The sequence below is a fragment of the Patella vulgata genome, chromosome 8 (genome assembly GCF_932274485.2).
Source record: "Patella vulgata chromosome 8, xgPatVulg1.2, whole genome shotgun sequence".
NCBI classification, from domain to species: Eukaryota; Metazoa; Mollusca; class Gastropoda; family Patellidae; genus Patella; species Patella vulgata.
Window position 1 is genome coordinate 54,399,371 of NC_065886.2, and position 17,999 is coordinate 54,417,369.

At 51.0% G+C, this 17,999-nt stretch overlaps 61 non-coding genes across 61 annotated transcripts; all 61 read right to left on the reverse strand.

Moving 5' to 3' along the window:
• Positions 1–62: 62 nt before the first annotated feature.
• Positions 63–134, reverse strand: Trnap-ugg (transfer RNA proline (anticodon UGG)). The gene has a single exon. It is a non-coding gene; the product is annotated as a tRNA-Pro (tRNA).
• Positions 135–549: 415 nt separating this feature from the next.
• Positions 550–621, reverse strand: Trnap-cgg (transfer RNA proline (anticodon CGG)). The gene has a single exon. It is a non-coding gene; the product is annotated as a tRNA-Pro (tRNA).
• Positions 622–769: 148 nt separating this feature from the next.
• On the reverse strand, positions 770–841 carry Trnap-agg (transfer RNA proline (anticodon AGG)). Its single transcript has one exon. It is a non-coding gene; the product is annotated as a tRNA-Pro (tRNA).
• A 91-nt stretch (positions 842–932) lies between these two features.
• On the reverse strand, positions 933–1,004 carry Trnap-ugg (transfer RNA proline (anticodon UGG)). The gene has a single exon. It is a non-coding gene; the product is annotated as a tRNA-Pro (tRNA).
• Positions 1,005–1,419: 415 nt separating this feature from the next.
• Trnap-cgg (transfer RNA proline (anticodon CGG)) lies at positions 1,420–1,492 on the reverse strand. The gene has a single exon. It is a non-coding gene; the product is annotated as a tRNA-Pro (tRNA).
• Positions 1,493–1,639: 147 nt separating this feature from the next.
• Positions 1,640–1,711, reverse strand: Trnap-agg (transfer RNA proline (anticodon AGG)). The gene has a single exon. It is a non-coding gene; the product is annotated as a tRNA-Pro (tRNA).
• Positions 1,712–1,802: 91 nt separating this feature from the next.
• Trnap-ugg (transfer RNA proline (anticodon UGG)) lies at positions 1,803–1,874 on the reverse strand. The gene has a single exon. It is a non-coding gene; the product is annotated as a tRNA-Pro (tRNA).
• A 414-nt stretch (positions 1,875–2,288) lies between these two features.
• On the reverse strand, positions 2,289–2,360 carry Trnap-cgg (transfer RNA proline (anticodon CGG)). The gene has a single exon. It is a non-coding gene; the product is annotated as a tRNA-Pro (tRNA).
• Positions 2,361–2,507: 147 nt separating this feature from the next.
• Trnap-agg (transfer RNA proline (anticodon AGG)) lies at positions 2,508–2,579 on the reverse strand. The gene has a single exon. It is a non-coding gene; the product is annotated as a tRNA-Pro (tRNA).
• A 91-nt stretch (positions 2,580–2,670) lies between these two features.
• Positions 2,671–2,742, reverse strand: Trnap-ugg (transfer RNA proline (anticodon UGG)). Its single transcript has one exon. It is a non-coding gene; the product is annotated as a tRNA-Pro (tRNA).
• Positions 2,743–3,156: 414 nt separating this feature from the next.
• Positions 3,157–3,228, reverse strand: Trnap-cgg (transfer RNA proline (anticodon CGG)). The gene has a single exon. It is a non-coding gene; the product is annotated as a tRNA-Pro (tRNA).
• Positions 3,229–3,375: 147 nt separating this feature from the next.
• On the reverse strand, positions 3,376–3,447 carry Trnap-agg (transfer RNA proline (anticodon AGG)). The gene has a single exon. It is a non-coding gene; the product is annotated as a tRNA-Pro (tRNA).
• A 91-nt stretch (positions 3,448–3,538) lies between these two features.
• On the reverse strand, positions 3,539–3,610 carry Trnap-ugg (transfer RNA proline (anticodon UGG)). Its single transcript has one exon. It is a non-coding gene; the product is annotated as a tRNA-Pro (tRNA).
• A 413-nt stretch (positions 3,611–4,023) lies between these two features.
• On the reverse strand, positions 4,024–4,095 carry Trnap-cgg (transfer RNA proline (anticodon CGG)). Its single transcript has one exon. It is a non-coding gene; the product is annotated as a tRNA-Pro (tRNA).
• Positions 4,096–4,242: 147 nt separating this feature from the next.
• On the reverse strand, positions 4,243–4,314 carry Trnap-agg (transfer RNA proline (anticodon AGG)). Its single transcript has one exon. It is a non-coding gene; the product is annotated as a tRNA-Pro (tRNA).
• A 91-nt stretch (positions 4,315–4,405) lies between these two features.
• On the reverse strand, positions 4,406–4,477 carry Trnap-ugg (transfer RNA proline (anticodon UGG)). The gene has a single exon. It is a non-coding gene; the product is annotated as a tRNA-Pro (tRNA).
• A 415-nt stretch (positions 4,478–4,892) lies between these two features.
• On the reverse strand, positions 4,893–4,964 carry Trnap-cgg (transfer RNA proline (anticodon CGG)). Its single transcript has one exon. It is a non-coding gene; the product is annotated as a tRNA-Pro (tRNA).
• Positions 4,965–5,111: 147 nt separating this feature from the next.
• Positions 5,112–5,183, reverse strand: Trnap-agg (transfer RNA proline (anticodon AGG)). Its single transcript has one exon. It is a non-coding gene; the product is annotated as a tRNA-Pro (tRNA).
• Positions 5,184–5,274: 91 nt separating this feature from the next.
• Positions 5,275–5,346, reverse strand: Trnap-ugg (transfer RNA proline (anticodon UGG)). Its single transcript has one exon. It is a non-coding gene; the product is annotated as a tRNA-Pro (tRNA).
• Positions 5,347–5,759: 413 nt separating this feature from the next.
• On the reverse strand, positions 5,760–5,833 carry Trnap-cgg (transfer RNA proline (anticodon CGG)). The gene has a single exon. It is a non-coding gene; the product is annotated as a tRNA-Pro (tRNA).
• Positions 5,834–5,980: 147 nt separating this feature from the next.
• On the reverse strand, positions 5,981–6,052 carry Trnap-agg (transfer RNA proline (anticodon AGG)). The gene has a single exon. It is a non-coding gene; the product is annotated as a tRNA-Pro (tRNA).
• Positions 6,053–6,143: 91 nt separating this feature from the next.
• On the reverse strand, positions 6,144–6,215 carry Trnap-ugg (transfer RNA proline (anticodon UGG)). Its single transcript has one exon. It is a non-coding gene; the product is annotated as a tRNA-Pro (tRNA).
• Positions 6,216–6,628: 413 nt separating this feature from the next.
• Trnap-cgg (transfer RNA proline (anticodon CGG)) lies at positions 6,629–6,700 on the reverse strand. Its single transcript has one exon. It is a non-coding gene; the product is annotated as a tRNA-Pro (tRNA).
• A 147-nt stretch (positions 6,701–6,847) lies between these two features.
• Trnap-agg (transfer RNA proline (anticodon AGG)) lies at positions 6,848–6,920 on the reverse strand. Its single transcript has one exon. It is a non-coding gene; the product is annotated as a tRNA-Pro (tRNA).
• A 91-nt stretch (positions 6,921–7,011) lies between these two features.
• On the reverse strand, positions 7,012–7,083 carry Trnap-ugg (transfer RNA proline (anticodon UGG)). Its single transcript has one exon. It is a non-coding gene; the product is annotated as a tRNA-Pro (tRNA).
• A 414-nt stretch (positions 7,084–7,497) lies between these two features.
• Trnap-cgg (transfer RNA proline (anticodon CGG)) lies at positions 7,498–7,569 on the reverse strand. The gene has a single exon. It is a non-coding gene; the product is annotated as a tRNA-Pro (tRNA).
• Positions 7,570–7,716: 147 nt separating this feature from the next.
• Trnap-agg (transfer RNA proline (anticodon AGG)) lies at positions 7,717–7,788 on the reverse strand. The gene has a single exon. It is a non-coding gene; the product is annotated as a tRNA-Pro (tRNA).
• A 91-nt stretch (positions 7,789–7,879) lies between these two features.
• Positions 7,880–7,951, reverse strand: Trnap-ugg (transfer RNA proline (anticodon UGG)). The gene has a single exon. It is a non-coding gene; the product is annotated as a tRNA-Pro (tRNA).
• A 413-nt stretch (positions 7,952–8,364) lies between these two features.
• Trnap-cgg (transfer RNA proline (anticodon CGG)) lies at positions 8,365–8,436 on the reverse strand. Its single transcript has one exon. It is a non-coding gene; the product is annotated as a tRNA-Pro (tRNA).
• Positions 8,437–8,583: 147 nt separating this feature from the next.
• On the reverse strand, positions 8,584–8,655 carry Trnap-agg (transfer RNA proline (anticodon AGG)). The gene has a single exon. It is a non-coding gene; the product is annotated as a tRNA-Pro (tRNA).
• A 91-nt stretch (positions 8,656–8,746) lies between these two features.
• Positions 8,747–8,818, reverse strand: Trnap-ugg (transfer RNA proline (anticodon UGG)). The gene has a single exon. It is a non-coding gene; the product is annotated as a tRNA-Pro (tRNA).
• Positions 8,819–9,231: 413 nt separating this feature from the next.
• On the reverse strand, positions 9,232–9,303 carry Trnap-cgg (transfer RNA proline (anticodon CGG)). Its single transcript has one exon. It is a non-coding gene; the product is annotated as a tRNA-Pro (tRNA).
• Positions 9,304–9,450: 147 nt separating this feature from the next.
• On the reverse strand, positions 9,451–9,522 carry Trnap-agg (transfer RNA proline (anticodon AGG)). Its single transcript has one exon. It is a non-coding gene; the product is annotated as a tRNA-Pro (tRNA).
• A 91-nt stretch (positions 9,523–9,613) lies between these two features.
• Trnap-ugg (transfer RNA proline (anticodon UGG)) lies at positions 9,614–9,685 on the reverse strand. Its single transcript has one exon. It is a non-coding gene; the product is annotated as a tRNA-Pro (tRNA).
• Positions 9,686–10,098: 413 nt separating this feature from the next.
• Positions 10,099–10,170, reverse strand: Trnap-cgg (transfer RNA proline (anticodon CGG)). Its single transcript has one exon. It is a non-coding gene; the product is annotated as a tRNA-Pro (tRNA).
• Positions 10,171–10,317: 147 nt separating this feature from the next.
• On the reverse strand, positions 10,318–10,389 carry Trnap-agg (transfer RNA proline (anticodon AGG)). Its single transcript has one exon. It is a non-coding gene; the product is annotated as a tRNA-Pro (tRNA).
• Positions 10,390–10,480: 91 nt separating this feature from the next.
• On the reverse strand, positions 10,481–10,552 carry Trnap-ugg (transfer RNA proline (anticodon UGG)). Its single transcript has one exon. It is a non-coding gene; the product is annotated as a tRNA-Pro (tRNA).
• A 413-nt stretch (positions 10,553–10,965) lies between these two features.
• On the reverse strand, positions 10,966–11,037 carry Trnap-cgg (transfer RNA proline (anticodon CGG)). The gene has a single exon. It is a non-coding gene; the product is annotated as a tRNA-Pro (tRNA).
• A 147-nt stretch (positions 11,038–11,184) lies between these two features.
• Positions 11,185–11,256, reverse strand: Trnap-agg (transfer RNA proline (anticodon AGG)). The gene has a single exon. It is a non-coding gene; the product is annotated as a tRNA-Pro (tRNA).
• A 91-nt stretch (positions 11,257–11,347) lies between these two features.
• On the reverse strand, positions 11,348–11,419 carry Trnap-ugg (transfer RNA proline (anticodon UGG)). The gene has a single exon. It is a non-coding gene; the product is annotated as a tRNA-Pro (tRNA).
• Positions 11,420–11,832: 413 nt separating this feature from the next.
• On the reverse strand, positions 11,833–11,904 carry Trnap-cgg (transfer RNA proline (anticodon CGG)). The gene has a single exon. It is a non-coding gene; the product is annotated as a tRNA-Pro (tRNA).
• Positions 11,905–12,051: 147 nt separating this feature from the next.
• Positions 12,052–12,123, reverse strand: Trnap-agg (transfer RNA proline (anticodon AGG)). The gene has a single exon. It is a non-coding gene; the product is annotated as a tRNA-Pro (tRNA).
• Positions 12,124–12,214: 91 nt separating this feature from the next.
• Trnap-ugg (transfer RNA proline (anticodon UGG)) lies at positions 12,215–12,286 on the reverse strand. The gene has a single exon. It is a non-coding gene; the product is annotated as a tRNA-Pro (tRNA).
• Positions 12,287–12,699: 413 nt separating this feature from the next.
• Trnap-cgg (transfer RNA proline (anticodon CGG)) lies at positions 12,700–12,771 on the reverse strand. Its single transcript has one exon. It is a non-coding gene; the product is annotated as a tRNA-Pro (tRNA).
• Positions 12,772–12,918: 147 nt separating this feature from the next.
• Trnap-agg (transfer RNA proline (anticodon AGG)) lies at positions 12,919–12,990 on the reverse strand. The gene has a single exon. It is a non-coding gene; the product is annotated as a tRNA-Pro (tRNA).
• Positions 12,991–13,081: 91 nt separating this feature from the next.
• Trnap-ugg (transfer RNA proline (anticodon UGG)) lies at positions 13,082–13,153 on the reverse strand. The gene has a single exon. It is a non-coding gene; the product is annotated as a tRNA-Pro (tRNA).
• A 413-nt stretch (positions 13,154–13,566) lies between these two features.
• Positions 13,567–13,638, reverse strand: Trnap-cgg (transfer RNA proline (anticodon CGG)). Its single transcript has one exon. It is a non-coding gene; the product is annotated as a tRNA-Pro (tRNA).
• A 147-nt stretch (positions 13,639–13,785) lies between these two features.
• Positions 13,786–13,857, reverse strand: Trnap-agg (transfer RNA proline (anticodon AGG)). Its single transcript has one exon. It is a non-coding gene; the product is annotated as a tRNA-Pro (tRNA).
• Positions 13,858–13,948: 91 nt separating this feature from the next.
• Trnap-ugg (transfer RNA proline (anticodon UGG)) lies at positions 13,949–14,020 on the reverse strand. Its single transcript has one exon. It is a non-coding gene; the product is annotated as a tRNA-Pro (tRNA).
• A 413-nt stretch (positions 14,021–14,433) lies between these two features.
• Positions 14,434–14,505, reverse strand: Trnap-cgg (transfer RNA proline (anticodon CGG)). Its single transcript has one exon. It is a non-coding gene; the product is annotated as a tRNA-Pro (tRNA).
• Positions 14,506–14,652: 147 nt separating this feature from the next.
• On the reverse strand, positions 14,653–14,724 carry Trnap-agg (transfer RNA proline (anticodon AGG)). The gene has a single exon. It is a non-coding gene; the product is annotated as a tRNA-Pro (tRNA).
• A 91-nt stretch (positions 14,725–14,815) lies between these two features.
• Trnap-ugg (transfer RNA proline (anticodon UGG)) lies at positions 14,816–14,887 on the reverse strand. Its single transcript has one exon. It is a non-coding gene; the product is annotated as a tRNA-Pro (tRNA).
• Positions 14,888–15,300: 413 nt separating this feature from the next.
• Positions 15,301–15,372, reverse strand: Trnap-cgg (transfer RNA proline (anticodon CGG)). The gene has a single exon. It is a non-coding gene; the product is annotated as a tRNA-Pro (tRNA).
• Positions 15,373–15,519: 147 nt separating this feature from the next.
• Positions 15,520–15,591, reverse strand: Trnap-agg (transfer RNA proline (anticodon AGG)). The gene has a single exon. It is a non-coding gene; the product is annotated as a tRNA-Pro (tRNA).
• Positions 15,592–15,682: 91 nt separating this feature from the next.
• Trnap-ugg (transfer RNA proline (anticodon UGG)) lies at positions 15,683–15,754 on the reverse strand. Its single transcript has one exon. It is a non-coding gene; the product is annotated as a tRNA-Pro (tRNA).
• Positions 15,755–16,167: 413 nt separating this feature from the next.
• On the reverse strand, positions 16,168–16,239 carry Trnap-cgg (transfer RNA proline (anticodon CGG)). Its single transcript has one exon. It is a non-coding gene; the product is annotated as a tRNA-Pro (tRNA).
• Positions 16,240–16,386: 147 nt separating this feature from the next.
• On the reverse strand, positions 16,387–16,458 carry Trnap-agg (transfer RNA proline (anticodon AGG)). Its single transcript has one exon. It is a non-coding gene; the product is annotated as a tRNA-Pro (tRNA).
• A 91-nt stretch (positions 16,459–16,549) lies between these two features.
• Positions 16,550–16,621, reverse strand: Trnap-ugg (transfer RNA proline (anticodon UGG)). The gene has a single exon. It is a non-coding gene; the product is annotated as a tRNA-Pro (tRNA).
• Positions 16,622–17,034: 413 nt separating this feature from the next.
• Positions 17,035–17,106, reverse strand: Trnap-cgg (transfer RNA proline (anticodon CGG)). Its single transcript has one exon. It is a non-coding gene; the product is annotated as a tRNA-Pro (tRNA).
• A 147-nt stretch (positions 17,107–17,253) lies between these two features.
• Trnap-agg (transfer RNA proline (anticodon AGG)) lies at positions 17,254–17,325 on the reverse strand. The gene has a single exon. It is a non-coding gene; the product is annotated as a tRNA-Pro (tRNA).
• Positions 17,326–17,416: 91 nt separating this feature from the next.
• Trnap-ugg (transfer RNA proline (anticodon UGG)) lies at positions 17,417–17,488 on the reverse strand. The gene has a single exon. It is a non-coding gene; the product is annotated as a tRNA-Pro (tRNA).
• Positions 17,489–17,999: the final 511 nt, after the last annotated feature.

Here is a 17,999-nt window from a genome sequence, read left to right on the forward strand (position 1 = left end):
CACTCGCTGTCTTCATCGCCGTTTCTTCAACAAAACATGCCTGGAATGCAAAAAAGTAAGCAGGGCTTGTCCGGGATTCGAACCCGGGACCTCTCGCACCCAAAGCGAGAATCATACCCCTAGACCAACAAGCCGCCGTCGAGAAATACAGGCCGCATATATCTTTTTATTCTTATTCTTACCTCCTTCTTTTACAGGTTTTCGGGACGTCCGTCTTTCAACACCGATTCGCTTCGTATAAGAAAATCTAGTACAGCGAGGGTCGGACTCTAAAGCTCTGCCCACCGACTGACCGCTCGTACTCACTTTGATGGGTTCCCAAGCGCGTTGAACATAATGGTGGCTTCTCTTCGGCCGACACGCTTTAGCCGTGATTCGCTCGTGTTAATTGGCCACTCACACAGCCTGTATTGTATAACACGTACGAAGGAGGCAGAGTAACCATTTTCGCTCTCTTTGACCATTTTAGTGCACCGGGCTCAGAATCCCACCGACCCCATGCTTCTCCTTGACCGAGAGGTCAGCTGCGAAAACACATCGATGTAAAATGGGCTTGTCCGGGAATCGAACCCGGGACCTCTCGCACCCGAAGCGAGAATCATACCTCTAGACCAACAAGCCGCCACCTAAGCGCACCTGTAATTAGGTAGATCGTTCTGGACATGGCTTTATCCGACTCGGTATTTATGCGCCACGCTCCTTGGGGATTTGGGGCTCGTCCACATTCGCTAAAAATTGCTACAAAGCGTCATACAAACCATCAAAAGTTGGGCTTGTCCGGGATTTGAACCCGGGACCTCTCGCACCCTAAGCGAGAATCATACCCCTAGACCAACAAGCCGCTGCCACCTCCCAGGGCGATGGAAAACACACTCGCTGTCTTCATCGCCGTTTCTTCAACAAAACATGCCTGGAATGCAAAAAAGTAAGCAGGGCTTGTCCGGGATTCGAACCCGGGACCTCTCGCACCCAAAGCGAGAATCATACCCCTAGACCAACAAGCCGCCGTCGAGAAATACAGGCCGCATATATCTTTTTATTCTTATTCTTACCTGCCTTCTTTTACAGGTTTTCGGACGTCCGTCTTTCAACACCGATTCGCTTCGTATAAGAAATCTAGTACAGCGAGGGTCGGACTCTAAAGCTCTGCCCACCGACTGACCGCTCGTACTCACTTTGATGGGTTCCCAAGCGCGTTGAACATAATGGTGGCTTCTCTTCGGCCGACACGCTTTAGCCGTGATTCGCTCGTGTTAATTGGCCACTCACACAGCCTGTATTGTATAACACGTACGAAGGAGGCAGAGTAACCATTTTCGCTCTCTTTGACCATTTTAGTGCACCGGGCTCAGAATCCCACCGACCCCATGCTTCTCCTTGACCGAGAGGTCAGCTGCGAAAACACATCGATGTAAAATGGGGCTTGTCCGGGAATCGAACCCGGGACCTCTCGCACCCGAAGCGAGAATCATACCTCTAGACCCAACAAGCCGCCACCTAAGCGCACCTGTAATTAGGTAGATCGTTCTGGACATGGCTTTATCCGACTCGGTATTTATGCGCCACGCTCCTTGGGGATTTGGGGCTCGTCCACATTCGCTAAAATTGCTACAAAGCGTCATACAAACCATCAAAAGTTGGGCTTGTCCGGGATTTGAACCCGGGACCTCTCGCACCCTAAGCGAGAATCATACCCCTAGACCAACAAGCCGCTGCCACCTCCCAGGGCGATGGAAAACACACTCGCTGTCTTCATCGCCGTTTCTTCAACAAAACATGCCTGGAATGCAAAAAAGTAAGCAGGGCTTGTCCGGGATTCGAACCCGGGACCTCTCGCACCCAAAGCGAGAATCATACCCCTAGACCAACAAGCCGCCGTCGAGAAATACAGGCCGCATATATCTTTTTATTCTTATTCTTACCTCCTTCTTTTACAGGTTTTCGGACGTCCGTCTTTCAACACCGATTCGCTTCGTATAAGAAAATCTAGTACAGCGAGGGTCGGACTCTAAAGCTCTGCCCACCGACTGACCGCTCGTACTCACTTTGATGGGTTCCCAAGCGCGTTGAACATAATGGTGGCTTCTCTTCGGCCGACACGCTTTAGCCGTGATTCGCTCGTGTTAATTGGCCACTCACACAGCCTGTATTGTATAACACGTACGAAGGAGGCAGAGTAACCATTTTCGCTCTCTTTGACCATTTTAGTGCACCGGGCTCAGAATCCCACCGACCCCATGCTTCTCCTTGACCGAGAGGTCAGCTGCGAAAACACATCGATGTAAAATGGGCTTGTCCGGGAATCGAACCCGGGACCTCTCGCACCCGAAGCGAGAATCATACCTCTAGACCAACAAGCCGCCACCTAAGCGCACCTGTAATTAGGTAGATCGTTCTGGACATGGCTTTATCCGACTCGGTATTTATGCGCCACGCTCCTTGGGGATTTGGGGCTCGTCCACATTCGCTAAAATTGCTACAAAGCGTCATACAAACCATCAAAAGTTGGGCTTGTCCGGGATTTGAACCCGGGACCTCTCGCACCCTAAGCGAGAATCATACCCCTAGACCAACAAGCCGCTGCCACCTCCCAGGGCGATGGAAAACACACTCGCTGTCTTCATCGCCGTTTCTTCAACAAAACATGCCTGGAATGCAAAAAAGTAAGCAGGGCTTGTCCGGGATTCGAACCCGGGACCTCTCGCACCCAAAGCGAGAATCATACCCCTAGACCAACAAGCCGCCGTCGAGAAATACAGGCCGCATATATCCTTTTTATTCTTATTCTTACCTCCTTCTTTTACAGGTTTTCGGACGTCCGTCTTTCAACACCGATTCGCTTCGTATAAGAAATCTAGTACAGCGAGGGTCGGACTCTAAAGCTCTGCCCACCGGACTGACCGCTCGTACTCACTTTGATGGGTTCCCAAGCGCGTTGAACATAATGGTGGCTTCTCTTCGGCCGACACGCTTTAGCCGTGATTCGCTCGTGTTAATTGGCCACTCACACAGCCTGTATTGTATAACACGTACGAAGGAGGCAGAGTAACCATTTTCGCTCTCTTTGACCATTTTAGTGCACCGGGCTCAGAATCCCACCGACCCATGCTTCTCCTTGACCGAGAGGTCAGCTGCGAAAACACATCGATGTAAAATGGGCTTGTCCGGGAATCGAACCCGGGACCTCTCGCACCCGAAGCGAGAATCATACCTCTAGACCAACAAGCCGCCACCTAAGCGCACCTGTAATTAGGTAGATCGTTCTGGACATGGCTTTATCCGACTCGGTATTTATGCGCCACGCTCCTTGGGGATTTGGGGCTCGTCCACATTCGCTAAAATTGCTACAAAGCGTCATACAAACCATCAAAAGTTGGGCTTGTCCGGGATTTGAACCCGGGACCTCTCGCACCCTAAGCGAGAATCATACCCCTAGACCAACAAGCCGCTGCCACCTCCCAGGGCGATGGAAAACACACTCGCTGTCTTCATCGCCGTTTCTTCAACAAAACATGCCTGGAATGCAAAAAAGTAAGCAGGGCTTGTCCGGGATTCGAACCCGGGACCTCTCGCACCCAAAGCGAGAATCATACCCCTAGACCAACAAGCCGCCGTCGAGAAATACAGGCCGCATATATCTTTTTATTCTTATTCTTACCTCCTTCTTTTACAGGTTTTCGGACGTCCGTCTTTCAACACCGATTCGCTTCGTATAAGAAATCTAGTACAGCGAGGGTCGGACTCTAAAGCTCTGCCCACCGACTGACCGCTCGTACTCACTTTGATGGGTTCCCAAGCGCGTTGAACATAATGGTGGCTTCTCTTCGGCCGACACGCTTTAGCCGTGATTCGCTCGTGTTAATTGGCCACTCACACAGCCTGTATTGTATAACACGTACGAAGGAGGCAGAGTAACCATTTTCGCTCTCTTTGACCATTTTAGTGCACCGGGCTCAGAATCCCACCGACCCCATGCTTCTCCTTGACCGAGAGGTCAGCTGCGAAAACACATCGATGTAAAATGGGCTTGTCCGGGAATCGAACCCGGGACCTCTCGCACCCGAAGCGAGAATCATACCTCTAGACCAACAAGCCGCCACCTAAGCGCACCTGTAATTAGGTAGATCGTTCTGGACATGGCTTTATCCGACTCGGTATTTATGCGCCACGCTCCTTGGGGATTTGGGGCTCGTCCACATTCGCTAAAATTGCTACAAAGCGTCATACAAACCATCAAAAGTTGGGCTTGTCCGGGATTTGAACCCGGGACCTCTCGCACCCTAAGCGAGAATCATACCCCTAGACCAACAAGCCGCTGCCACCTCCCAGGGCGATGGAAAACACACTCGCTGTCTTCATCGCCGTTTCTTCAACAAAACATGCCTGGAATGCAAAAAAGTAAGCAGGGCTTGTCCGGGATTCGAACCCGGGACCTCTCGCACCCAAAGCGAGAATCATACCCCTAGACCAACAAGCCGCCGTCGAGAAATACAGGCCGCATATATCTTTTTTATTCTTATTCTTACCTCCTTCTTTTACAGGTTTTCGGACGTCCGTCTTTCAACACCGATTCGCTTCGTATAAGAAATCTAGTACAGCGAGGGTCGGACTCTAAAGCTCTGCCCACCGACTGACCGCTCGTACTCACTTTGATGGGTTCCCAAGCGCGTTTGAACATAATGGTGGCTTCTCTTCGGCCGACACGCTTTAGCCGTGATTCGCTCGTGTTAATTGGCCACTCACACAGCCTGTATTGTATAACACGTACGAAGGAGGCAGAGTAACCATTTTCGCTCTCTTTGACCATTTTAGTGCACCGGGCTCAGAATCCCACCGACCCCATGCTTCTCCTTGACCGAGAGGTCAGCTGCGAAAACACATCGATGTAAAATGGGCTTGTCCGGGAATCGAACCCGGGACCTCTCGCACCCGAAGCGAGAATCATACCTCTAGACCAACAAGCCGCCACCTAAGCGCACCTGTAATTAGGTAGATCGTTCTGGACATGGCTTTATCCGACTCGGTATTTATGCGCCACGCTCCTTGGGGATTTGGGGCTCGTCCACATTCGCTAAAATTGCTACAAAGCGTCATACAAACCATCAAAAGTTGGGCTTGTCCGGGATTTGAACCCGGGACCTCTCGCACCCTAAGCGAGAATCATACCCCTAGACCAACAAGCCGCTGCCACCTCCCAGGGCGATGGAAAACACACTCGCTGTCTTCATCGCCGTTTCTTCAACAAAACATGCCTGGAATGCAAAAAAGTAAGCAGGGCTTGTCCGGGATTCGAACCCGGGACCTCTCGCACCCAAAGCGAGAATCATACCCCTAGACCAACAAGCCGCCGTCGAGAAATACAGGCCGCATATATCTTTTTATTCTTATTCTTACCTCCTTCTTTTACAGGTTTTCGGACGTCCGTCTTTCAACACCGATTCGCTTCGTATAAGAAATCTAGTACAGCGAGGGTCGGACTCTAAAGCTCTGCCCACCGACTGACCGCTCGTACTCACTTTGATGGGTTCCCAAGCGCGTTGAACATAATGGTGGCTTCTCTTCGGCCGACACGCTTTAGCCGTGATTCGCTCGTGTTAATTGGCCACTCACACAGCCTGTATTGTATAACACGTACGAAGGAGGCAGAGTAACCATTTTCGCTCTCTTTGACCATTTTAGTGCACCGGGCTCAGAATCCCACCGACCCCATGCTTCTCCTTGACCGAGAGGTCAGCTGCGAAAACACATCGATGTAAAATGGGCTTGTCCGGGAATCGAACCCGGGACCTCTCGCACCCGAAGCGAGAATCATACTCTTCTAGACCAACAAGCCGCCACCTAAGCGCACCTGTAATTAGGTAGATCGTTCTGGACATGGCTTTATCCGACTCGGTATTTATGCGCCACGCTCCTTGGGGATTTGGGGCTCGTCCACATTCGCTAAAATTGCTACAAAGCGTCATACAAACCATCAAAAGTTGGGCTTGTCCGGGATTTGAACCCGGGACCTCTCGCACCCTAAGCGAGAATCATACCCCTAGACCAACAAGCCGCTGCCACCTCCCAGGGCGATGGAAAACACACTCGCTGTCTTCATCGCCGTTTCTTCAACAAAACATGCCTGGAATGCAAAAAAGTAAGCAGGGCTTGTCCGGGATTCGAACCCGGGACCTCTCGCACCCAAAGCGAGAATCATACCCCTAGACCAACAAGCCGCCGTCGAGAAATACAGGCCGCATATATCTTTTTATTCTTATTCTTACCTCCTTCTTTTACAGGTTTTCGGACGTCCGTCTTTCAACACCGATTCGCTTCGTATAAGAAATCTAGTACAGCGAGGGTCGGACTCTAAAGCTCTGCCCACCGACTGACCGCTCGTACTCACTTTGATGGGTTCCCAAGCGCGTTGAACATAATGGTGGCTTCTCTTCGGCCGACACGCTTTAGCCGTGATTCGCTCGTGTTAATTGGCCACTCACACAGCCTGTATTGTATAACACGTACGAAGGAGGCAGAGTAACCATTTTCGCTCTCTTTGACCATTTTAGTGCACCGGGCTCAGAATCCCACCGACCCCATGCTTCTCCTTGACCGAGAGGTCAGCTGCGAAAACACATCGATGTAAAATGGGCTTGTCCGGGAATCGAACCCGGGACCTCTCGCACCCGAAGCGAGAATCATACCTCTAGACCAACAAGCCGCCACCTAAGCGCACCTGTAATTAGGTAGATCGTTCTGGACATGGCTTTATCCGACTCGGTATTTATGCGCCACGCTCCTTGGGGATTTGGGGCTCGTCCACATTCGCTAAAATTGCTACAAAGCGTCATACAAACCATCAAAAGTTGGGCTTGTCCGGGATTTGAACCCGGGACCTCTCGCACCCTAAGCGAGAATCATACCCCCTAGACCAACAAGCCGCTGCCACCTCCCAGGGCGATGGAAAACACACTCGCTGTCTTCATCGCCGTTTCTTCAACAAAACATGCCTGGAATGCAAAAAAGTAAGCAGGGCTTGTCCGGGATTCGAACCCGGGACCTCTCGCACCCAAAGCGAGAATCATACCCCTAGACCAACAAGCCGCCGTCGAGAAATACAGGCCGCATATATCTTTTTATTCTTATTCTTACCTCCTTCTTTTACAGGTTTTCGGACGTCCGTCTTTCAACACCGATTCGCTTCGTATAAGAAATCTAGTACAGCGAGGGTCGGACTCTAAAGCTCTGCCCACCGACTGACCGCTCGTACTCACTTTGATGGGTTCCCAAGCGCGTTGAACATAATGGTGGCTTCTCTTCGGCCGACACGCTTTAGCCGTGATTCGCTCGTGTTAATTGGCCACTCACACAGCCTGTATTGTATAACACGTACGAAGGAGGCAGAGTAACCATTTTCGCTCTCTTTGACCATTTTAGTGCACCGGGCTCAGAATCCCACCGACCCCCATGCTTCTCCTTGACCGAGAGGTCAGCTGCGAAAACACATCGATGTAAAATGGGCTTGTCCGGGAATCGAACCCGGGACCTCTCGCACCCGAAGCGAGAATCATACCTCTAGACCAACAAGCCGCCACCTAAGCGCACCTGTAATTAGGTAGATCGTTCTGGACATGGCTTTATCCGACTCGGTATTTATGCGCCACGCTCCTTGGGGATTTGGGGCTCGTCCACATTCGCTAAAATTGCTACAAAGCGTCATACAAACCATCAAAAGTTGGGCTTGTCCGGGATTTGAACCCGGGACCTCTCGCACCCTAAGCGAGAATCATACCCCTAGACCAACAAGCCGCTGCCACCTCCCAGGGCGATGGAAAACACACTCGCTGTCTTCATCGCCGTTTCTTCAACAAAACATGCCTGGAATGCAAAAAAGTAAGCAGGGCTTGTCCGGGATTCGAACCCGGGACCTCTCGCACCCAAAGCGAGAATCATACCCCTAGACCAACAAGCCGCCGTCGAGAAATACAGGCCGCATATATCTTTTTATTCTTATTCTTACCTCCTTCTTTTACAGGTTTTCGGACGTCCGTCTTTCAACACCGATTCGCTTCGTATAAGAAATCTAGTACAGCGAGGGTCGGACTCTAAAGCTCTGCCCACCGACTGACCGCTCGTACTCACTTTGATGGGTTCCCAAGCGCGTTGAACATAATGGTGGCTTCTCTTCGGCCGACACGCTTTAGCCGTGATTCGCTCGTGTTAATTGGCCACTCACACAGCCTGTATTGTATAACACGTACGAAGGAGGCAGAGTAACCATTTTCGCTCTCTTTGACCATTTTAGTGCACCGGGCTCAGAATCCCACCGACCCCATGCTTCTCCTTGACCGAGAGGTCAGCTGCGAAAACACATCGATGTAAAATGGGCTTGTCCGGGAATCGAACCCGGGACCTCTCGCACCCGAAGCGAGAATCATACCTCTAGACCAACAAGCCGCCACCTAAGCGCACCTGTAATTAGGTAGATCGTTCTGGACATGGCTTTATCCGACTCGGTATTTATGCGCCACGCTCCTTGGGGATTTGGGGCTCGTCCACATTCGCTAAAATTGCTACAAAGCGTCATACAAACCATCAAAAGTTGGGCTTGTCCGGGATTTGAACCCGGGACCTCTCGCACCCTAAGCGAGAATCATACCCCTAGACCAACAAGCCGCTGCCACCTCCCAGGGCGATGGAAAACACACTCGCTGTCTTCATCGCCGTTTCTTCAACAAAACATGCCTGGAATGCAAAAAAGTAAGCAGGGCTTGTCCGGGATTCGAACCCGGGACCTCTCGCACCCAAAGCGAGAATCATACCCCTAGACCAACAAGCCGCCGTCGAGAAATACAGGCCGCATATATCTTTTTATTCTTATTCTTACCTCCTTCTTTTACAGGTTTTCGGACGTCCGTCTTTCAACACCGATTCGCTTCGTATAAGAAATCTAGTACAGCGAGGGTCGGACTCTAAAGCTCTGCCCACCGACTGACCGCTCGTACTCACTTTGATGGGTTCCCAAGCGCGTTGAACATAATGGTGGCTTCTCTTCGGCCGACACGCTTTAGCCGTGATTCGCTCGTGTTAATTGGCCACTCACACAGCCTGTATTGTATAACACGTACGAAGGAGGCAGAGTAACCATTTTCGCTCTCTTTGACCATTTTAGTGCACCGGGCTCAGAATCCCACCGACCCCATGCTTCTCCTTGACCGAGAGGTCAGCTGCGAAAACACATCGATGTAAAATGGGCTTGTCCGGGAATCGAACCCGGGACCTCTCGCACCCGAAGCGAGAATCATACCTCTAGACCAACAAGCCGCCACCTAAGCGCACCTGTAATTAGGTAGATCGTTCTGGACATGGCTTTATCCGACTCGGTATTTATGCGCCACGCTCCTTGGGGATTTGGGGCTCGTCCACATTCGCTAAAATTGCTACAAAGCGTCATACAAACCATCAAAAGTTGGGCTTGTCCGGGATTTGAACCCGGGACCTCTCGCACCCTAAGCGAGAATCATACCCCTAGACCAACAAGCCGCTGCCACCTCCCAGGGCGATGGAAAACACACTCGCTGTCTTCATCGCCGTTTCTTCAACAAAACATGCCTGGAATGCAAAAAAGTAAGCAGGGCTTGTCCGGGATTCGAACCCGGGACCTCTCGCACCCAAAGCGAGAATCATACCCCTAGACCAACAAGCCGCCGTCGAGAAATACAGGCCGCATATATCTTTTTATTCTTATTCTTACCTCCTTCTTTTACAGGTTTTCGGACGTCCGTCTTTCAACACCGATTCGCTTCGTATAAGAAATCTAGTACAGCGAGGGTCGGACTCTAAAGCTCTGCCCACCGACTGACCGCTCGTACTCACTTTGATGGGTTCCCAAGCGCGTTGAACATAATGGTGGCTTCTCTTCGGCCGACACGCTTTAGCCGTGATTCGCTCGTGTTAATTGGCCACTCACACAGCCTGTATTGTATAACACGTACGAAGGAGGCAGAGTAACCATTTTCGCTCTCTTTGACCATTTTAGTGCACCGGGCTCAGAATCCCACCGACCCCATGCTTCTCCTTGACCGAGAGGTCAGCTGCGAAAACACATCGATGTAAAATGGGCTTGTCCGGGAATCGAACCCGGGACCTCTCGCACCCGAAGCGAGAATCATACCTCTAGACCAACAAGCCGCCACCTAAGCGCACCTGTAATTAGGTAGATCGTTCTGGACATGGCTTTATCCGACTCGGTATTTATGCGCCACGCTCCTTGGGGATTTGGGGCTCGTCCACATTCGCTAAAATTGCTACAAAGCGTCATACAAACCATCAAAAGTTGGGCTTGTCCGGGATTTGAACCCGGGACCTCTCGCACCCTAAGCGAGAATCATACCCCTAGACCAACAAGCCGCTGCCACCTCCCAGGGCGATGGAAAACACACTCGCTGTCTTCATCGCCGTTTCTTCAACAAAACATGCCTGGAATGCAAAAAAGTAAGCAGGGCTTGTCCGGGATTCGAACCCGGGACCTCTCGCACCCAAAGCGAGAATCATACCCCTAGACCAACAAGCCGCCGTCGAGAAATACAGGCCGCATATATCTTTTTATTCTTATTCTTACCTCCTTCTTTTACAGGTTTTCGGACGTCCGTCTTTCAACACCGATTCGCTTCGTATAAGAAATCTAGTACAGCGAGGGTCGGACTCTAAAGCTCTGCCCACCGACTGACCGCTCGTACTCACTTTGATGGGTTCCCAAGCGCGTTGAACATAATGGTGGCTTCTCTTCGGCCGACACGCTTTAGCCGTGATTCGCTCGTGTTAATTGGCCACTCACACAGCCTGTATTGTATAACACGTACGAAGGAGGCAGAGTAACCATTTTCGCTCTCTTTGACCATTTTAGTGCACCGGGCTCAGAATCCCACCGACCCCATGCTTCTCCTTGACCGAGAGGTCAGCTGCGAAAACACATCGATGTAAAATGGGCTTGTCCGGGAATCGAACCCGGGACCTCTCGCACCCGAAGCGAGAATCATACCTCTAGACCAACAAGCCGCCACCTAAGCGCACCTGTAATTAGGTAGATCGTTCTGGACATGGCTTTATCCGACTCGGTATTTATGCGCCACGCTCCTTGGGGATTTGGGGCTCGTCCACATTCGCTAAAATTGCTACAAAGCGTCATACAAACCATCAAAAGTTGGGCTTGTCCGGGATTTGAACCCGGGACCTCTCGCACCCTAAGCGAGAATCATACCCCTAGACCAACAAGCCGCTGCCACCTCCCAGGGCGATGGAAAACACACTCGCTGTCTTCATCGCCGTTTCTTCAACAAAACATGCCTGGAATGCAAAAAAGTAAGCAGGGCTTGTCCGGGATTCGAACCCGGGACCTCTCGCACCCAAAGCGAGAATCATACCCCTAGACCAACAAGCCGCCGTCGAGAAATACAGGCCGCATATATCTTTTTATTCTTATTCTTACCTCCTTCTTTTACAGGTTTTCGGACGTCCGTCTTTCAACACCGATTCGCTTCGTATAAGAAATCTAGTACAGCGAGGGTCGGACTCTAAAGCTCTGCCCACCGACTGACCGCTCGTACTCACTTTGATGGGTTCCCAAGCGCGTTGAACATAATGGTGGCTTCTCTTCGGCCGACACGCTTTAGCCGTGATTCGCTCGTGTTAATTGGCCACTCACACAGCCTGTATTGTATAACACGTACGAAGGAGGCAGAGTAACCATTTTCGCTCTCTTTGACCATTTTAGTGCACCGGGCTCAGAATCCCACCGACCCCATGCTTCTCCTTGACCGAGAGGTCAGCTGCGAAAACACATCGATGTAAAATGGGCTTGTCCGGGAATCGAACCCGGGACCTCTCGCACCCGAAGCGAGAATCATACCTCTAGACCAACAAGCCGCCACCTAAGCGCACCTGTAATTAGGTAGATCGTTCTGGACATGGCTTTATCCGACTCGGTATTTATGCGCCACGCTCCTTGGGGATTTGGGGCTCGTCCACATTCGCTAAAATTGCTACAAAGCGTCATACAAACCATCAAAAGTTGGGCTTGTCCGGGATTTGAACCCGGGACCTCTCGCACCCTAAGCGAGAATCATACCCCTAGACCAACAAGCCGCTGCCACCTCCCAGGGCGATGGAAAACACACTCGCTGTCTTCATCGCCGTTTCTTCAACAAAACATGCCTGGAATGCAAAAAAGTAAGCAGGGCTTGTCCGGGATTCGAACCCGGGACCTCTCGCACCCAAAGCGAGAATCATACCCCTAGACCAACAAGCCGCCGTCGAGAAATACAGGCCGCATATATCTTTTTATTCTTATTCTTACCTCCTTCTTTTACAGGTTTTCGGACGTCCGTCTTTCAACACCGATTCGCTTCGTATAAGAAATCTAGTACAGCGAGGGTCGGACTCTAAAGCTCTGCCCACCGACTGACCGCTCGTACTCACTTTGATGGGTTCCCAAGCGCGTTGAACATAATGGTGGCTTCTCTTCGGCCGACACGCTTTAGCCGTGATTCGCTCGTGTTAATTGGCCACTCACACAGCCTGTATTGTATAACACGTACGAAGGAGGCAGAGTAACCATTTTCGCTCTCTTTGACCATTTTAGTGCACCGGGCTCAGAATCCCACCGACCCCATGCTTCTCCTTGACCGAGAGGTCAGCTGCGAAAACACATCGATGTAAAATGGGCTTGTCCGGGAATCGAACCCGGGACCTCTCGCACCCGAAGCGAGAATCATACCTCTAGACCAACAAGCCGCCACCTAAGCGCACCTGTAATTAGGTAGATCGTTCTGGACATGGCTTTATCCGACTCGGTATTTATGCGCCACGCTCCTTGGGGATTTGGGGCTCGTCCACATTCGCTAAAATTGCTACAAAGCGTCATACAAACCATCAAAAGTTGGGCTTGTCCGGGATTTGAACCCGGGACCTCTCGCACCCTAAGCGAGAATCATACCCCTAGACCAACAAGCCGCTGCCACCTCCCAGGGCGATGGAAAACACACTCGCTGTCTTCATCGCCGTTTCTTCAACAAAACATGCCTGGAATGCAAAAAAGTAAGCAGGGCTTGTCCGGGATTCGAACCCGGGACCTCTCGCACCCAAAGCGAGAATCATACCCCTAGACCAACAAGCCGCCGTCGAGAAATACAGGCCGCATATATCTTTTTATTCTTATTCTTACCTCCTTCTTTTACAGGTTTTCGGACGTCCGTCTTTCAACACCGATTCGCTTCGTATAAGAAATCTAGTACAGCGAGGGTCGGACTCTAAAGCTCTGCCCACCGACTGACCGCTCGTACTCACTTTGATGGGTTCCCAAGCGCGTTGAACATAATGGTGGCTTCTCTTCGGCCGACACGCTTTAGCCGTGATTCGCTCGTGTTAATTGGCCACTCACACAGCCTGTATTGTATAACACGTACGAAGGAGGCAGAGTAACCATTTTCGCTCTCTTTGACCATTTTAGTGCACCGGGCTCAGAATCCCACCGACCCCATGCTTCTCCTTGACCGAGAGGTCAGCTGCGAAAACACATCGATGTAAAATGGGCTTGTCCGGGAATCGAACCCGGGACCTCTCGCACCCGAAGCGAGAATCATACCTCTAGACCAACAAGCCGCCACCTAAGCGCACCTGTAATTAGGTAGATCGTTCTGGACATGGCTTTATCCGACTCGGTATTTATGCGCCACGCTCCTTGGGGATTTGGGGCTCGTCCACATTCGCTAAAATTGCTACAAAGCGTCATACAAACCATCAAAAGTTGGGCTTGTCCGGGATTTGAACCCGGGACCTCTCGCACCCTAAGCGAGAATCATACCCCTAGACCAACAAGCCGCTGCCACCTCCCAGGGCGATGGAAAACACACTCGCTGTCTTCATCGCCGTTTCTTCAACAAAACATGCCTGGAATGCAAAAAAGTAAGCAGGGCTTGTCCGGGATTCGAACCCGGGACCTCTCGCACCCAAAGCGAGAATCATACCCCTAGACCAACAAGCCGCCGTCGAGAAATACAGGCCGCATATATCTTTTTATTCTTATTCTTACCTCCTTCTTTTACAGGTTTTCGGACGTCCGTCTTTCAACACCGATTCGCTTCGTATAAGAAATCTAGTACAGCGAGGGTCGGACTCTAAAGCTCTGCCCACCGACTGACCGCTCGTACTCACTTTGATGGGTTCCCAAGCGCGTTGAACATAATGGTGGCTTCTCTTCGGCCGACACGCTTTAGCCGTGATTCGCTCGTGTTAATTGGCCACTCACACAGCCTGTATTGTATAACACGTACGAAGGAGGCAGAGTAACCATTTTCGCTCTCTTTGACCATTTTAGTGCACCGGGCTCAGAATCCCACCGACCCCATGCTTCTCCTTGACCGAGAGGTCAGCTGCGAAAACACATCGATGTAAAATGGGCTTGTCCGGGAATCGAACCCGGGACCTCTCGCACCCGAAGCGAGAATCATACCTCTAGACCAACAAGCCGCCACCTAAGCGCACCTGTAATTAGGTAGATCGTTCTGGACATGGCTTTATCCGACTCGGTATTTATGCGCCACGCTCCTTGGGGATTTGGGGCTCGTCCACATTCGCTAAAATTGCTACAAAGCGTCATACAAACCATCAAAAGTTGGGCTTGTCCGGGATTTGAACCCGGGACCTCTCGCACCCTAAGCGAGAATCATACCCCTAGACCAACAAGCCGCTGCCACCTCCCAGGGCGATGGAAAACACACTCGCTGTCTTCATCGCCGTTTCTTCAACAAAACATGCCTGGAATGCAAAAAAGTAAGCAGGGCTTGTCCGGGATTCGAACCCGGGACCTCTCGCACCCAAAGCGAGAATCATACCCCTAGACCAACAAGCCGCCGTCGAGAAATACAGGCCGCATATATCTTTTTATTCTTATTCTTACCTCCTTCTTTTACAGGTTTTCGGACGTCCGTCTTTCAACACCGATTCGCTTCGTATAAGAAATCTAGTACAGCGAGGGTCGGACTCTAAAGCTCTGCCCACCGACTGACCGCTCGTACTCACTTTGATGGGTTCCCAAGCGCGTTGAACATAATGGTGGCTTCTCTTCGGCCGACACGCTTTAGCCGTGATTCGCTCGTGTTAATTGGCCACTCACACAGCCTGTATTGTATAACACGTACGAAGGAGGCAGAGTAACCATTTTCGCTCTCTTTGACCATTTTAGTGCACCGGGCTCAGAATCCCACCGACCCCATGCTTCTCCTTGACCGAGAGGTCAGCTGCGAAAACACATCGATGTAAAATGGGCTTGTCCGGGAATCGAACCCGGGACCTCTCGCACCCGAAGCGAGAATCATACCTCTAGACCAACAAGCCGCCACCTAAGCGCACCTGTAATTAGGTAGATCGTTCTGGACATGGCTTTATCCGACTCGGTATTTATGCGCCACGCTCCTTGGGGATTTGGGGCTCGTCCACATTCGCTAAAATTGCTACAAAGCGTCATACAAACCATCAAAAGTTGGGCTTGTCCGGGATTTGAACCCGGGACCTCTCGCACCCTAAGCGAGAATCATACCCCTAGACCAACAAGCCGCTGCCACCTCCCAGGGCGATGGAAAACACACTCGCTGTCTTCATCGCCGTTTCTTCAACAAAACATGCCTGGAATGCAAAAAAGTAAGCAGGGCTTGTCCGGGATTCGAACCCGGGACCTCTCGCACCCAAAGCGAGAATCATACCCCTAGACCAACAAGCCGCCGTCGAGAAATACAGGCCGCATATATCTTTTTATTCTTATTCTTACCTCCTTCTTTTACAGGTTTTCGGACGTCCGTCTTTCAACACCGATTCGCTTCGTATAAGAAATCTAGTACAGCGAGGGTCGGACTCTAAAGCTCTGCCCACCGACTGACCGCTCGTACTCACTTTGATGGGTTCCCAAGCGCGTTGAACATAATGGTGGCTTCTCTTCGGCCGACACGCTTTAGCCGTGATTCGCTCGTGTTAATTGGCCACTCACACAGCCTGTATTGTATAACACGTACGAAGGAGGCAGAGTAACCATTTTCGCTCTCTTTGACCATTTTAGTGCACCGGGCTCAGAATCCCACCGACCCCATGCTTCTCCTTGACCGAGAGGTCAGCTGCGAAAACACATCGATGTAAAATGGGCTTGTCCGGGAATCGAACCCGGGACCTCTCGCACCCGAAGCGAGAATCATACCTCTAGACCAACAAGCCGCCACCTAAGCGCACCTGTAATTAGGTAGATCGTTCTGGACATGGCTTTATCCGACTCGGTATTTATGCGCCACGCTCCTTGGGGATTTGGGGCTCGTCCACATTCGCTAAAATTGCTACAAAGCGTCATACAAACCATCAAAAGTTGGGCTTGTCCGGGATTTGAACCCGGGACCTCTCGCACCCTAAGCGAGAATCATACCCCTAGACCAACAAGCCGCTGCCACCTCCCAGGGCGATGGAAAACACACTCGCTGTCTTCATCGCCGTTTCTTCAACAAAACATGCCTGGAATGCAAAAAAGTAAGCAGGGCTTGTCCGGGATTCGAACCCGGGACCTCTCGCACCCAAAGCGAGAATCATACCCCTAGACCAACAAGCCGCCGTCGAGAAATACAGGCCGCATATATCTTTTTATTCTTATTCTTACCTCCTTCTTTTACAGGTTTTCGGACGTCCGTCTTTCAACACCGATTCGCTTCGTATAAGAAATCTAGTACAGCGAGGGTCGGACTCTAAAGCTCTGCCCACCGACTGACCGCTCGTACTCACTTTGATGGGTTCCCAAGCGCGTTGAACATAATGGTGGCTTCTCTTCGGCCGACACGCTTTAGCCGTGATTCGCTCGTGTTAATTGGCCACTCACACAGCCTGTATTGTATAACACGTACGAAGGAGGCAGAGTAACCATTTTCGCTCTCTTTGACCATTTTAGTGCACCGGGCTCAGAATCCCACCGACCCCATGCTTCTCCTTGACCGAGAGGTCAGCTGCGAAAACACATCGATGTAAAATGGGCTTGTCCGGGAATCGAACCCGGGACCTCTCGCACCCGAAGCGAGAATCATACCTCTAGACCAACAAGCCGCCACCTAAGCGCACCTGTAATTAGGTAGATCGTTCTGGACATGGCTTTATCCGACTCGGTATTTATGCGCCACGCTCCTTGGGGATTTGGGGCTCGTCCACATTCGCTAAAATTGCTACAAAGCGTCATACAAACCATCAAAAGTTGGGCTTGTCCGGGATTTGAACCCGGGACCTCTCGCACCCTAAGCGAGAATCATACCCCTAGACCAACAAGCCGCTGCCACCTCCCAGGGCGATGGAAAACACACTCGCTGTCTTCATCGCCGTTTCTTCAACAAAACATGCCTGGAATGCAAAAAAGTAAGCAGGGCTTGTCCGGGATTCGAACCCGGGACCTCTCGCACCCAAAGCGAGAATCATACCCCTAGACCAACAAGCCGCCGTCGAGAAATACAGGCCGCATATATCTTTTTATTCTTATTCTTACCTCCTTCTTTTACAGGTTTTCGGACGTCCGTCTTTCAACACCGATTCGCTTCGTATAAGAAATCTAGTACAGCGAGGGTCGGACTCTAAAGCTCTGCCCACCGACTGACCGCTCGTACTCACTTTGATGGGTTCCCAAGCGCGTTGAACATAATGGTGGCTTCTCTTCGGCCGACACGCTTTAGCCGTGATTCGCTCGTGTTAATTGGCCACTCACACAGCCTGTATTGTATAACACGTACGAAGGAGGCAGAGTAACCATTTTCGCTCTCTTTGACCATTTTAGTGCACCGGGCTCAGAATCCCTAGCATTATAATTATGTTCCAAATTTTTTTTTTTTTTTTTTTTTTTTTTAAAAGTCCACTAATTAGGTCAACCATGTATAGAAATTGAATATGATTACAATGGTTAGCCACGCCTACGACTCCATGTTTATTGTGCTAACTCTGCTTTCCATTTTTGT